We start from the raw sequence: 12,403 nt of genomic DNA, 5'->3' as shown, positions 1-12,403 counted from the left end.
ATGTGTCCACGTTGTGTTTTGGGGCATTTGCTGTCGCGGGCGCTAGGCCTACCCACACAAGTGAGGTATCATTTTTATCGGGAGACTTGGGGGAACGCTAGGTAGAAGGAAATTTGTGTCTCCTCTCAGATCCCAGAACTTTCTGTCACCGAAATGTGAGGAAAACTTGTTTTTTTAGCCACTTTTTGAGGTTTGCAAAGGATTCTGGGTAATAGAACCTGGTCAGAGCCCCACGAGTCACCCCATCTTGGATTCCCCTAGGTCTCTAGTTTTCAAAAATGCACAGGTTTGGTAGGTTTCCCTATGTGCCGGCTGAGCTAGAGGCCAAAATCTACAGGTAGGCACTTTGCAAAAAACAGCTCTGTATTTTGTCAAAAAATGGGATGTGTCCACGTTGTGTTTTGGGGCATTTCCTGTCGCGGGAGCTAGGCCTACCCACACAAGTGAGGTATAATTTTTATCCGGAGACTTGGGGGAATGCTGGGTGGAAGGAAATTTGTGGCTCCTCTCAGATTCCAGAACTTTCTGTCACCGAAATGTGAGGAAAACTTGTTTTTTTAGCCACTTTTTGAGGTTTGCAAAGGATTCCGGGTAACAGAACCTGGTCAGAGCCCCACGAGTCACCCCATCTTGGATTCCCCTAGGTCTCTAGTTTTCAAAAATGCACAGGTTTGGTAGGTTTCCCTATGTGTCGGCTGAGCTAGAGGCCAAAATCTACAGGTAGGCACTTTGCAAAAAACAGCTCTGTATTTTGTCAAAAAATGGGATGTGTCCACATTGTGTTTTGGGGCATTTCCTGTCGCGGGGGCTAGGCCTACCCACACAAGTGAGGTATCATTTTTATCGGGAGACTTGGGGGAATGCTGGGTGGAAGGAAATTTGTGGCTCCTCTCAGATTCCAGAACTTTCTGTCACAGAAATGTAAGGAAAACTTGTTTTTTTAGCCACTTTTTGAGGTTTGCAAAGGATTCTGGGTAACAGAACCTGGTCAGAGCCCCACGAGTCACCCCATCTTGGATTCCCCTAGGTCTCTAGTTTTCAAAAATGCACAGGTTTGGTAGGTTTCCCTATGTGCCGGCTGAGCTAGAGGCCAAAATCTACAGGTAGGCACTTTGCAAAAAACAGCTCTGTATTTTGTCAAAAAATGGGATGTGTCCACGTTGTGTTTTGGGGCATTTGCTGTCGCGGGCGCTAGGCCTACCCACACAAGTGAGGTATCATTTTTATCGGGAGACTTGGGGGAACTCTAGGTAGAAGGAAATTTGTGGCTCCTCTCAGATTCCAGAACTTTCTGTCACGAAATGTGAGGAAAACGTGTTATTTTAGCCATATTTTGAGGTTTGCAAAGGATTCTGGGTAACAGAACCTGGTCAGAGCCCCACAAGTCACCCCATCTTGGATTCCCCTACGTCTCTAGTTTTCAAAAATGTGCTGGTTTGGTCGGTTTCCCCAGGTGCCGGCTGAGCTAGAGGCCAAAATCCACAGGTAGGCTCTGTTTTCTATGAAAAAATGTGATGTGTCCACGTTGTGTTTTGGGGCATTTCCTGTCGCGGGCGCCAGGCCTACCCACACAAGTGAGGTATCATTTTTATCGGGAGACTTGGGGGAATGCTGTGGGGAAGGAAATTTGTGGCTCCTCTCAGATTCCAGAACTTTCTGTCACAGAAATGTGAGGAACATGTGTTTTTTTAGCCAAATTTTGAAGTTTGCAAAGGATTCTGGGTAACAGAACCTGGTCAGAGCCCCACAAGTCACCCCATCTTGGATTCCCATATGTCTCTAGTTTTCAAACATGCACAGGTTTGGTAGGTTTCCCTATGTGCCGGCTGAGCTAGAGGCCAAAATCTACAGGTAGGCACTTTGCAAAAAACAGCTCTGTATTTTGTCAAAAAATGGGATGTGTCCACGTTGTGTTTTGGGGCATTTCCTGTCGCGGGGGTAGGCCTACCCACACAAGTGAGGTATCATTTTTATCGGGAGACTTGGGGGAACGCTGGGTGGAAGGAAATTTGTGGCTCCTCTCAGATTCCAGAACTTTCTGTCACCGAAATGTGAGGAAAACTTGTTTTTTTAGCCACTTTTTGAGGTTTGCAAAGGATTCTGGGTAACAGAACCTGGTCAGAGCCCCACGAGTCACCCCATCTTGGATTCCCCTAGGTCTCTAGTTTTCAAAAATGCACAGGTTTGGTAGGTTTCCCTATGTGCCGGCTGAGCTAGAGGCCAAAATCTACAGGTAGGCACTTTGCAAAAAACAGCTCTGTATTTTGTCAAAAAATGGGATGTGTCCACGTTGTGTTTTGGGGCATATCCTGTCGCGGGCGCTAGGCCTACCCACACAAGTGAGGTATAATTTTTATCCGGAGACTTAGGGGAACGCTGGGTGGAAGGAAATTTGTGGCTCCTCTCAGATTCCAGAACTTTCTGTCACCGAAATGTGAGGAAAACTTGTTTTTTTAGCCACTTTTTGAGGTTTGCAAAGGATTCTGGGTAACAGAACCTGGTCAGAGCCCCACGAGTCACCCCATCTTGGATTCCCCTAGGTCTCTAGTTTTCAAAAATGCACAGGTTTGGTAGGTTTCCCTATGTGTCGGCTGAGCTAGAGGCCAAAATCTACAGGTAGGCACTTTGCAAAAAACAGCTCTGTATTTTGTCAAAAAATGGGATGTGTCCACATTGTGTTTTGGGGCATTTCCTGTCGCGGGGGCTAGGCCTACCCACACAAGTGAGGTATCATTTTTATCGGGAGACTTGTGGGAATGCTGGGTGGAAGGAAATTTGTGGCTCCTCTCAGATTCCAGAACTTTCTGTCACGAAATGTGAGGAAAACGTGTTATTTTAGCCATATTTTGAGGTTTGCAAAGGATTCTGGGTAACAGAACCTGGTCAGAGCCCCACAAGTCACCCCATCTTGGATTCCCCTACGTCTCTAGTTTTCAAAAATGTGCTGGTTTGGTCGGTTTCCCCAGGTGCCGGCTGAGCTAGAGGCCAAAATCCACAGGTAGGCTCTGTTTTCTATGAAAAAATGTGATGTGTCCACGTTGTGTTTTGGGGCATTTCCTGTCGCGGGCGCCAGGCCTACCCACACAAGTGAGGTATCATTTTTATCGGGAGACTTGGGGGAATGCTGTGGGGAAGGAAATTTGTGGCTCCTCTCAGATTCCAGAACTTTCTGTCACAGAAATGTGAGGAACATGTGTTTTTTTAGCCAAATTTTGAAGTTTGCAAAGGATTCTGGGTAACAGAACCTGGTCAGAGCCCCACAAGTCACCCCATCTTGGATTCCCATATGTCTCTAGTTTTCAAACATGCACAGGTTTGGTAGGTTTCCCTATGTGCCGGCTGAGCTAGAGGCCAAAATCTACAGGTAGGCACTTTGCAAAAAACAGCTCTGTATTTTGTCAAAAAATGGGATGTGTCCACGTTGTGTTTTGGGGCATTTCCTGTCGCGGGGGTAGGCCTACCCACACAAGTGAGGTATCATTTTTATCGGGAGACTTGGGGGAACGCTGGGTGGAAGGAAATTTGTGGCTCCTCTCAGATTCCAGAACTTTCTGTCACCGAAATGTGAGGAAAACTTGTTTTTTTAGCCACTTTTTGAGGTTTGCAAAGGATTCTGGGTAACAGAACCTGGTCAGAGCCCCACGAGTCACCCCATCTTGGATTCCCCTAGGTCTCTAGTTTTCAAAAATGCACAGGTTTGGTAGGTTTCCCTATGTGCCGGCTGAGCTAGAGGCCAAAATCTACAGGTAGGCACTTTGCAAAAAACAGCTCTGTATTTTGTCAAAAAATGGGATGTGTCCACGTTGTGTTTTGGGGCATATCCTGTCGCGGGCGCTAGGCCTACCCACACAAGTGAGGTATAATTTTTATCCGGAGACTTAGGGGAACGCTGGGTGGAAGGAAATTTGTGGCTCCTCTCAGATTCCAGAACTTTCTGTCACCGAAATGTGAGGAAAACTTGTTTTTTTAGCCACTTTTTGAGGTTTGCAAAGGATTCTGGGTAACAGAACCTGGTCAGAGCCCCACGAGTCACCCCATCTTGGATTCCCCTAGGTCTCTAGTTTTCAAAAATGCACAGGTTTGGTAGGTTTCCCTATGTGTCGGCTGAGCTAGAGGCCAAAATCTACAGGTAGGCACTTTGCAAAAAACAGCTCTGTATTTTGTCAAAAAATGGGATGTGTCCACATTGTGTTTTGGGGCATTTCCTGTCGCGGGGGCTAGGCCTACCCACACAAGTGAGGTATCATTTTTATCGGGAGACTTGTGGGAATGCTGGGTGGAAGGAAATTTGTGGCTCCTCTCAGATTCCAGAACTTTCTGTCACGAAATGTGAGGAAAACGTGTTATTTTAGCCATATTTTGAGGTTTGCAAAGGATTCTGGGTAACAGAACCTGGTCAGAGCCCCACAAGTCACCCCATCTTGGATTCCCCTACGTCTCTAGTTTTCAAAAATGTGCTGGTTTGGTCGGTTTCCCCAGGTGCCGGCTGAGCTAGAGGCCAAAATCCACAGGTAGGCTCTGTTTTCTATGAAAAAATGTGATGTGTCCACGTTGTGTTTTGGGGCATTTCCTGTCGCGGGCGCCAGGCCTACCCACACAAGTGAGGTATCATTTTTATCGGGAGACTTGGGGGAATGCTGTGGGGAAGGAAATTTGTGGCTCCTCTCAGATTCCAGAACTTTCTGTCACAGAAATGTGAGGAACATGTGTTTTTTTAGCCAAATTTTGAAGTTTGCAAAGGATTCTGGGTAACAGAACCTGGTCAGAGCCCCACAAGTCACCCCATCTTGGATTCCCATATGTCTCTAGTTTTCAAACATGCACAGGTTTGGTAGGTTTCCCTATGTGCCGGCTGAGCTAGAGGCCAAAATCTACAGGTAGGCACTTTGCAAAAAACAGCTCTGTATTTTGTCAAAAAATGGGATGTGTCCACGTTGTGTTTTGGGGCATTTCCTGTCGCGGGCGTAGGCCTACCCACACAAGTGAGGTATCATTTTTATCGGGAGACTTGGGGGAACGCTGGGTGGAAGGAAATTTGTGGCTCCTCTCAGATTCCAGAACTTTCTGTCACCGAAATGTGAGGAAAACTTGTTTTTTTAGCCACTTTTTGAGGTTTGCAAAGGATTCTGGGTAACAGAACCTGGTCAGAGCCCCACGAGTCACCCCATCTTGGATTCCCCTAGGTCTCTAGTTTTCAAAAATGCACAGGTTTGGTAGGTTTCCCTATGTGCCGGCTGAGCTAGAGGCCAAAATCTACAGGTAGGCACTTTGCAAAAAACAGCTCTGTATTTTGTCAAAAAATGGGATGTGTCCACGTTGTGTTTTGGGGCATATCCTGTCGCGGGCGCTAGGCCTACCCACACAAGTGAGGTATCATTTTTATCCGGAGACTTAGGGGAACGCTGGGTGGAAGGAAATTTGTGGCTCCTCTCAGATTCCAGAACTTTCTGTCACCGAAATGTGAGGAAAACTTGTTTTTTTAGCCACTTTTTGAGGTTTGCAAAGGATTCTGGGTAACAGAACCTGGTCAGAGCCCCACGAGTCACCCCATCTTGGATTCCCCTAGGTCTCTAGTTTTCAAAAATGCACAGGTTTGGTAGGTTTCCCTATGTGTCGGCTGAGCTAGAGGCCAAAATCTACAGGTAGGCACTTTGCAAAAAACAGCTCTGTATTTTGTCAAAAAATGGGATGTGTCCACATTGTGTTTTGGGGCATTTCCTGTCGCGGGGGCTAGGCCTACCCACACAAGTGAGGTATCATTTTTATCGGGAGACTTGGGGGAATGCTGGGTGGAAGGAAATTTGTGGCTCCTCTCAGATTCCAGAACTTTCTGTCACAGAAATGTGAGGAAAACTTGTTTTTTTTAGCCACTTTTTGAGGTTTGCAAAGGATTCTGGGTAACAGAACCTGGTCAGAGCCCCACGAGTCACCCCATCTTGGATTCCCCTAGGTCTCTAGTTTTCAAAAATGCACAGGTTTGGTAGGTTTCCCTATGTGCCGGCTGAGCTAGAGGCCAAAATCTACAGGTAGGCACTTTGCAAAAAACAGCTCTGTATTTTGTCAAAAAATGGGATGTGTCCACGTTGTGTTTTGGGGCATTTGCTGTCGCGGGCGCTAGGCCTACCCACACAAGTGAGGTATCATTTTTATCCAGAGACTTGGGGGAACGCTGGGTGGAAGGAAATTTGTGGCTCCTCTCAGATTCCAGAACTTTCTGTCACCGAAATGTGAGGAAAACTTGTTTTTTTAGCCACTTTTTGAGGTTTGCAAAGGATTCTGGGTAACAGAACCTGGTCAGAGCCCCACGAGTCACCCCATCTTGGATTCCCCTAGGTCTCTAGTTTTCAAAAATGCACAGGTTTGGTAGGTTTCCCTATGTGTCGGCTGAGCTAGAGGCCAAAATCTACAGGTAGGCACTTTGCAAAAAACAGCTCTGTATTTTGTCAAAAAATGGGATGTGTCCACATTGTGTTTTGGGGCATTTCCTGTCGCGGGGGCTAGGCCTACCCACACAAGTGAGGTATCATTTTTATCGGGAGACTTGGGGGAATGCTGGGTGGAAGGAAATTTGTGGCTCCTCTCAGATTCCAGAACTTTCTGTCACAGAAATGTGAGGAAAACTTGTTTTTTTTAGCCACTTTTTGAGGTTTGCAAAGGATTCCGGGTAACAGAACCTGGTCAGAGCCCCACGAGTCACCCCATCTTGGATTCCCCTAGGTCTCTAGTTTTCAAAAATGCACAGGTTTGGTAGGTTTCCCTATGTGCCGGCTGAGCTAGAGGCCAAAATCTACAGGTAGGCACTTTGCAAAAAACAGCTCTGTATTTTGTCAAAAAATGGGATGTGTCCACCTTGTGTTTTGGGGCATTTGCTGTCGCGGGCGCCAGGCCTACCCACACAAGTGAGGTATCATTTTTATCGGGAGACTTGGGGGAATGCTGGGTGGAAGGAAATTTGTGGCTCCTCTCAGATTCCAGAACTTTCTGTCACAGAAATGTGAGGAAAACTTGTTTTTTTTAGCCACTTTTTGAGGTTTGCAAAGGATTCTGGGTAACAGAACCTGGTCAGAGCCCCACGAGTCACCCCATCTTGGATTCCCCTAGGTCTCTAGTTTTCAAAAATGCACAGGTTTGGTAGGTTTCCCTATGTGCCGGCTGAGCTAGAGGCCAAAATCTACAGGTAGGCACTTTGCAAAAAACAGCTCTGTATTTTGTCAAAAAATGGGATGTGTCCACGTTGTGTTTTGGGGCATTTAATGTCGCGGGCACTAGGTCTACCCACACAAGTGAGGTATCATTTTTATCGGGAGACTTGGGGGAACGCTAGGTAGAAGGAAATGTGTGGCTCCTCTCAGATTCCAGAACTTTCTGTCACGAAATGTGAGGAAAACGTGTTATTTTAGCCATATTTTGAGGTTTGCAAAGGATTCTGGGTAACAGAACCTGGTCAGAGCCCCACAAGTCACCCCATCTTGGATTCCCCTACGTCTCTAGTTTTAAAAAATGTGCTGGTTTGGTCGGTTTCCCCAGGTGCCGGCTGAGCTAGAGGCCAAAATCCACAAGTAGGCTCTGTTTTCTATGAAAAAATGTGATGTGTCCACGTTGTGTTTTGGGGCATTTCCTGTCGCGGGCGCCAGGCCTACCCACACAAGTGAGGTATCATTTTTATCGGGAGACTTGGGGGAATGCTGTGTGGAAGGAAATTGGTGGCTCCTCTCAGATTCCAGAACTTTCTGTCACAGAAATGTGAGGAACAGGTGTTTTTTTAGCCAAATTTTGAAGTTTGCAAAGGATTCTGGGTAACAGAACCTGGTCAGAGCCCCACAAGTCACCCCATCTTGGATTCCCATATGTCTCTAGTTTTCAAACATGCACAGGTTTGGTAGGTTTTCCTATGTGCCGGCTGAGCTAGAGGCCAAAATCTACAGGTAGGCACTTTGCAAAAAACAGCTCTGTATTTTGTCAAAAAATGGGATGTGTCCACGTTGTGTTTTGGGGCATTTCCTGTCGCGGGCGTAGGCCTACCCACACAAGTGAGGTATCATTTTTATCGGGAGACTTGGGGGAACGCTGGGTGGAAGGAAATTTGTGGCTCCTCTCAGATTCCAGAACTTTCTGACACCGAAATGTGAGGAAAACTTGTTTTTTTAGCCACTTTTTGAGGTTTGCAAAGGATTCTGGGTAACAGAACCTGGTCAGAGCCCCACGAGTCACCCCATCTTGGATTCCCCTAGGTCTCTAGTTTTCAAAAATGCACAGGTTTGGTAGGTTTCCCTATGTGTCGGCTGAGCTAGAGGCCAAAATATACAGGTAGGCACTTTGCAAAAAACAGCTCTGTATTTTGTCAAAAAATGGGATGTGTCCACATTGTGTTTTGGGGCATTTCCTGTCGCGGGGGCTAGGCCTACCCACACAAGTGAGGTATCATTTTTATCGGGAGACTTGGGGGAATGCTGGGTGGAAGGAAATTTGTGGCTCCTCTCAGATTCCAGAACTTTCTGTCACAGAAATGTGAGGAAAACTTGTTTTTTTTAGCCACTTTTTGAGGTTTGCAAAGGATTCTGGGTAACAGAACCTGGTCAGAGCCCCACGAGTCACCCCATCTTGGATTCCCCTAGGTCTCTAGTTTTCAAAAATGCACAGGTTTGGTAGGTTTCCCTATGTGCCGGCTGAGCTAGAGGCCAAAATCTACAGGTAGGCACTTTGCAAAAAACAGCTCTGTATTTTGTCAAAAAATGGGATGTGTCCACGTTGTGTTTTGGGGCATTTGCTGTCGCGGGCGCTAGGCCTACCCACACAAGTGAGGTATCATTTTTATCGGGAGACTTGGGGGAATGCTGGGTGGAAGGAAATTTGTGGCTCCTCTCAGATTCCAGAACTTTCTGTCACAGAAATGTGAGGAAAACTTGTTTTTTTTAGCCACTTTTTGAGGTTTGCAAAGGATTCCAGGTAACAGAACCTGGTCACAGCCCCACGAGTCACCCCATCTTGGATTCCCCTAGGTCTCTAGTTTTCAAAAATGCACAGGTTTGGTAGGTTTCCCTATGTGCCGGCTGAGCTAGAGGCCAAAATCTACAGGTAGGCACTTTGCAAAAAACAGCTCTGTATTTTGTCAAAAAATGGGATGTGTCCACGTTGTGTTTTGGGGCATTTGCTGTCGCGGGCGCCAGGCCTACCCACACAAGTGAGGTATCATTTTTATCGGGAGACTTGGGGGAATGCTGGGTGGAAGGAAATTTGTGGCTCCTCTCAGATTCCAGAACTTTCTGTCACAGAAATGTGAGGAAAACTTGTTTTTTTTAGCCACTTTTTGAGGTTTGCAAAGGATTCTGGGTAACAGAACCTGGTCAGAGCCCCACGAGTCACCCCATCTTGGATTCCCCTAGGTCTCTAGTTTTCAAAAATGCACAGGTTTGGTAGGTTTCCCTATGTGCCGGCTGAGCTAGAGGCCAAAATCTACAGGTAGGCACTTTGCAAAAAACAGCTCTGTATTTTGTCAAAAAATGGGATGTGTCCACGTTGTGTTTTGGGGCATTTAATGTCGCGGGCACTAGGTCTACCCACACAAGTGAGGTATCATTTTTATCGGGAGACTTGGGGGAACGCTAGGTAGAAGGAAATGTGTGGCTCCTCTCAGATTCCAGAACTTTCTGTCACGAAATGTGAGGAAAACGTGTTATTTTAGCCATATTTTGAGGTTTGCAAAGGATTCTGGGTAACAGAACCTGGTCAGAGCCCCACAAGTCACCCCATCTTGGATTCCCCTACGTCTCTAGTTTTCAAAAATGTGCTGGTTTGGTCGGTTTCCCCAGGTGCCGGCTGAGCTAGAGGCCAAAATCCACAGGTAGGCTCTGTTTTCTATGAAAAAATGTGATGTGTCTACGTTGTGTTTTGGGGCATTTCCTGTTGCGGGCGCCAGGCCTACCCACACAAGTGAGGTATCATTTTTATCGGGAGACTTGAGGGAATGCTGTGTGGAAGGAAATTGGTGGCTCCTCTCAGATTCCAGAACTTTCTGTCACAGAAATGTGAGGAACATGTGTTTTTTTAGCCAAATTTTGAAGTTTGCAAAGGATTCTGGGTAACAGAACCTGGTCAGAGCCCTACAAGTCACCCCATCTTGGATTCCCATATGTCTCTAGTTTTCAAACATGCACAGGTTTGGTAGGTTTCCCTATGTGCCGGCTGAGCTAGAGGCCAAAATCTACAGGTAGGCACTTTGCAAAAAACAGCTCTGTATTTTGTCAAAAAATGGGATGTGTCCACGTTGTGTTTTGGGGCATTTCCTGTCGCGGGCGTAGGCCTACCCACACAAGTGAGGTATCATTTTTATCGGGAGACTTGGGGGAACGCTGGGTGGAAGGAAATGTGTGGCTCCTCTCAGATTCCAGAACTTTCTGTCACCGAAATGTGAGGAAAACTTGTTTTTTTAGCCACTTCTTGAGGTTTGCAAAGGATTCTGGGTAACAGAACCTGGTCAGAGTCCCACGAGTCACCCCATCTTGGATTCCCCTAGGTCTCTAGTTTTCAAAAATGCACAGGTTTGGTAGGTTTCCCTATGTGTCGGCTGCGCTAGAGGCCAAAATCTACAGGTAGGCACTTTGCAAAAAACAGCTCTGTATTTTGTCAAAAAATGGGATGTGTCCACGTTGTGTTTTGGGGCATTTCCTGTCGCGGGCGCTAGGCCTACCCACACAAGTGAGGTATCATTTTTATCGGGAGACTTGGAGGAACGCTAGGTAGAAGGAAATTTGTGGCTCCTCTCAGATTCCAGAACTTTCTGTCACCGAAATGTGAGGAAAACTTGTTTTTTTAGCCACTTTTTGAGGTTTGCAAAGGATTCTGGGTAACAGAACCTGGTCAGAGCCCCACGAGTCACCCCATCTTGGATTCCCCTAGGTCCCTAGTTTTCAAAAATGCACAGGTTTGGTAGGTTTCCCTATGTGCCGGCTGAGGTAGAGGCCAAAATCTACAGGTAGGCACTTTGCAAAAAACAGCTCTGTATTTTGTCAAAAAATGGGATGTGTCCACGTTATGTTTTGGGGCATTTAATGTCGCGGGCGCTAGGCCTACCCACACAAGTGAGGTATCATTTTTATCGGGAGACTTGGGGGAATGCTGGGTGGAAGGAAATTTGTGGCTCCTCTCAGATTCCACAACTTTCTGTCACAGAAATGTGAGGAAAACTTGTTTTTTTTAGCCACTTTTTGAGGTTTGCAAAGGATTCTGGGTAACAGAACCTGGTCAGAGCCCCACGAGTCACCCCATCTTGGATTCCCCTAGGTCTCTAGTTTTCAAAAATGCACAGGTTTGGTAGGTTTCCCTATGTGCCGGCTGAGCTAGAGGCCAAAATCTACAGGTAGGCACTTTGCAAAAAACAGCTCTGTATTTTGTAAAAAAATGGGATGTGTCCACGTTGTGTTTTGGGGCATTTAATGTCGCGGTCACTAGGTCTACCCACACAAGTGAGGTATCATTTTTATCGGGAGACTTGGGGGAACGCTAGGTAGAAGGAAATGTGTGGCTCCTCTCAGATTCCAGAACTTTCTGTCACGAAATGTGAGGAAAACGTGTTATTTTAGCCATATTTTGAGGTTTGCAAAGGATTCTGGGTAACAGAACCTGGTCAGAGCCCCACAAGTCACCCCATCTTGGATTCCCCTACGTCTCTAGTTTTCAAAAATGTGCTGGTTTGGTCGGTTTCCCCAGGTGCCGGCTGAGCTAGAGGCCAAAATCCACAGGTAGGCTCTGTTTTCTATGAAAAAATGTGATGTGTCCACGTTGTGTTTTGGGGCATTTCCTGTCGCGGGCGCCAGGCCTACCCACACAAGTGAGGTATCATTTTTATCGGGAGACTTGGGGGAATGCTGTGTGGAAGGAAATTGGTGGCTCCTCTCAGATTCCAGAACTTTCTGTCACAGAAATGTGAGGAACATGTGTTTTTTTAGCCAAATTTTGAAGTTTGCAAAGGATTCTGGGTAACAGAACCTGGTCAGAGCCCCACAAGTCACCCCATCTTGGATTCCCATATGTCTCTAGTTTTCAAACATGCACAGGTTTGGTAGGTTTTCCTATGTGCCGGCTGAGCTAGAGGCCAAAATCTACAGGTAGGCACTTTGCAAAAAACAGCTCTGTATTTTGTCAAAAAATGGGATGTGTCCACGTTGTGTTTTGGGGCATTTCCTGTCGCGGGCGTAGGCCTACCCACACAAGTGAGGTATCATTTTTATCGGGAGACTTGGGGGAACGCTGGGTGGAAGGAAATTTGTGGCTCCTCTCAGATTCCAGAACTTTCTGACACCGAAATGTGAGGAAAACTTGTTTTTTTAGCCACTTTTTGAGGTTTGCAAAGGATTCTGGGTAACAGAACCTGGTCAGAGCCCCACGAGTCACCCCATCTTGGATT

The sequence above is a fragment of the Pleurodeles waltl genome, chromosome 5, assembly GCF_031143425.1.
Source record: "Pleurodeles waltl isolate 20211129_DDA chromosome 5, aPleWal1.hap1.20221129, whole genome shotgun sequence".
Classification (NCBI taxonomy): domain Eukaryota; kingdom Metazoa; phylum Chordata; class Amphibia; order Caudata; family Salamandridae; genus Pleurodeles; species Pleurodeles waltl.
Note: the sequence above shows the minus strand (reverse complement) of the source record.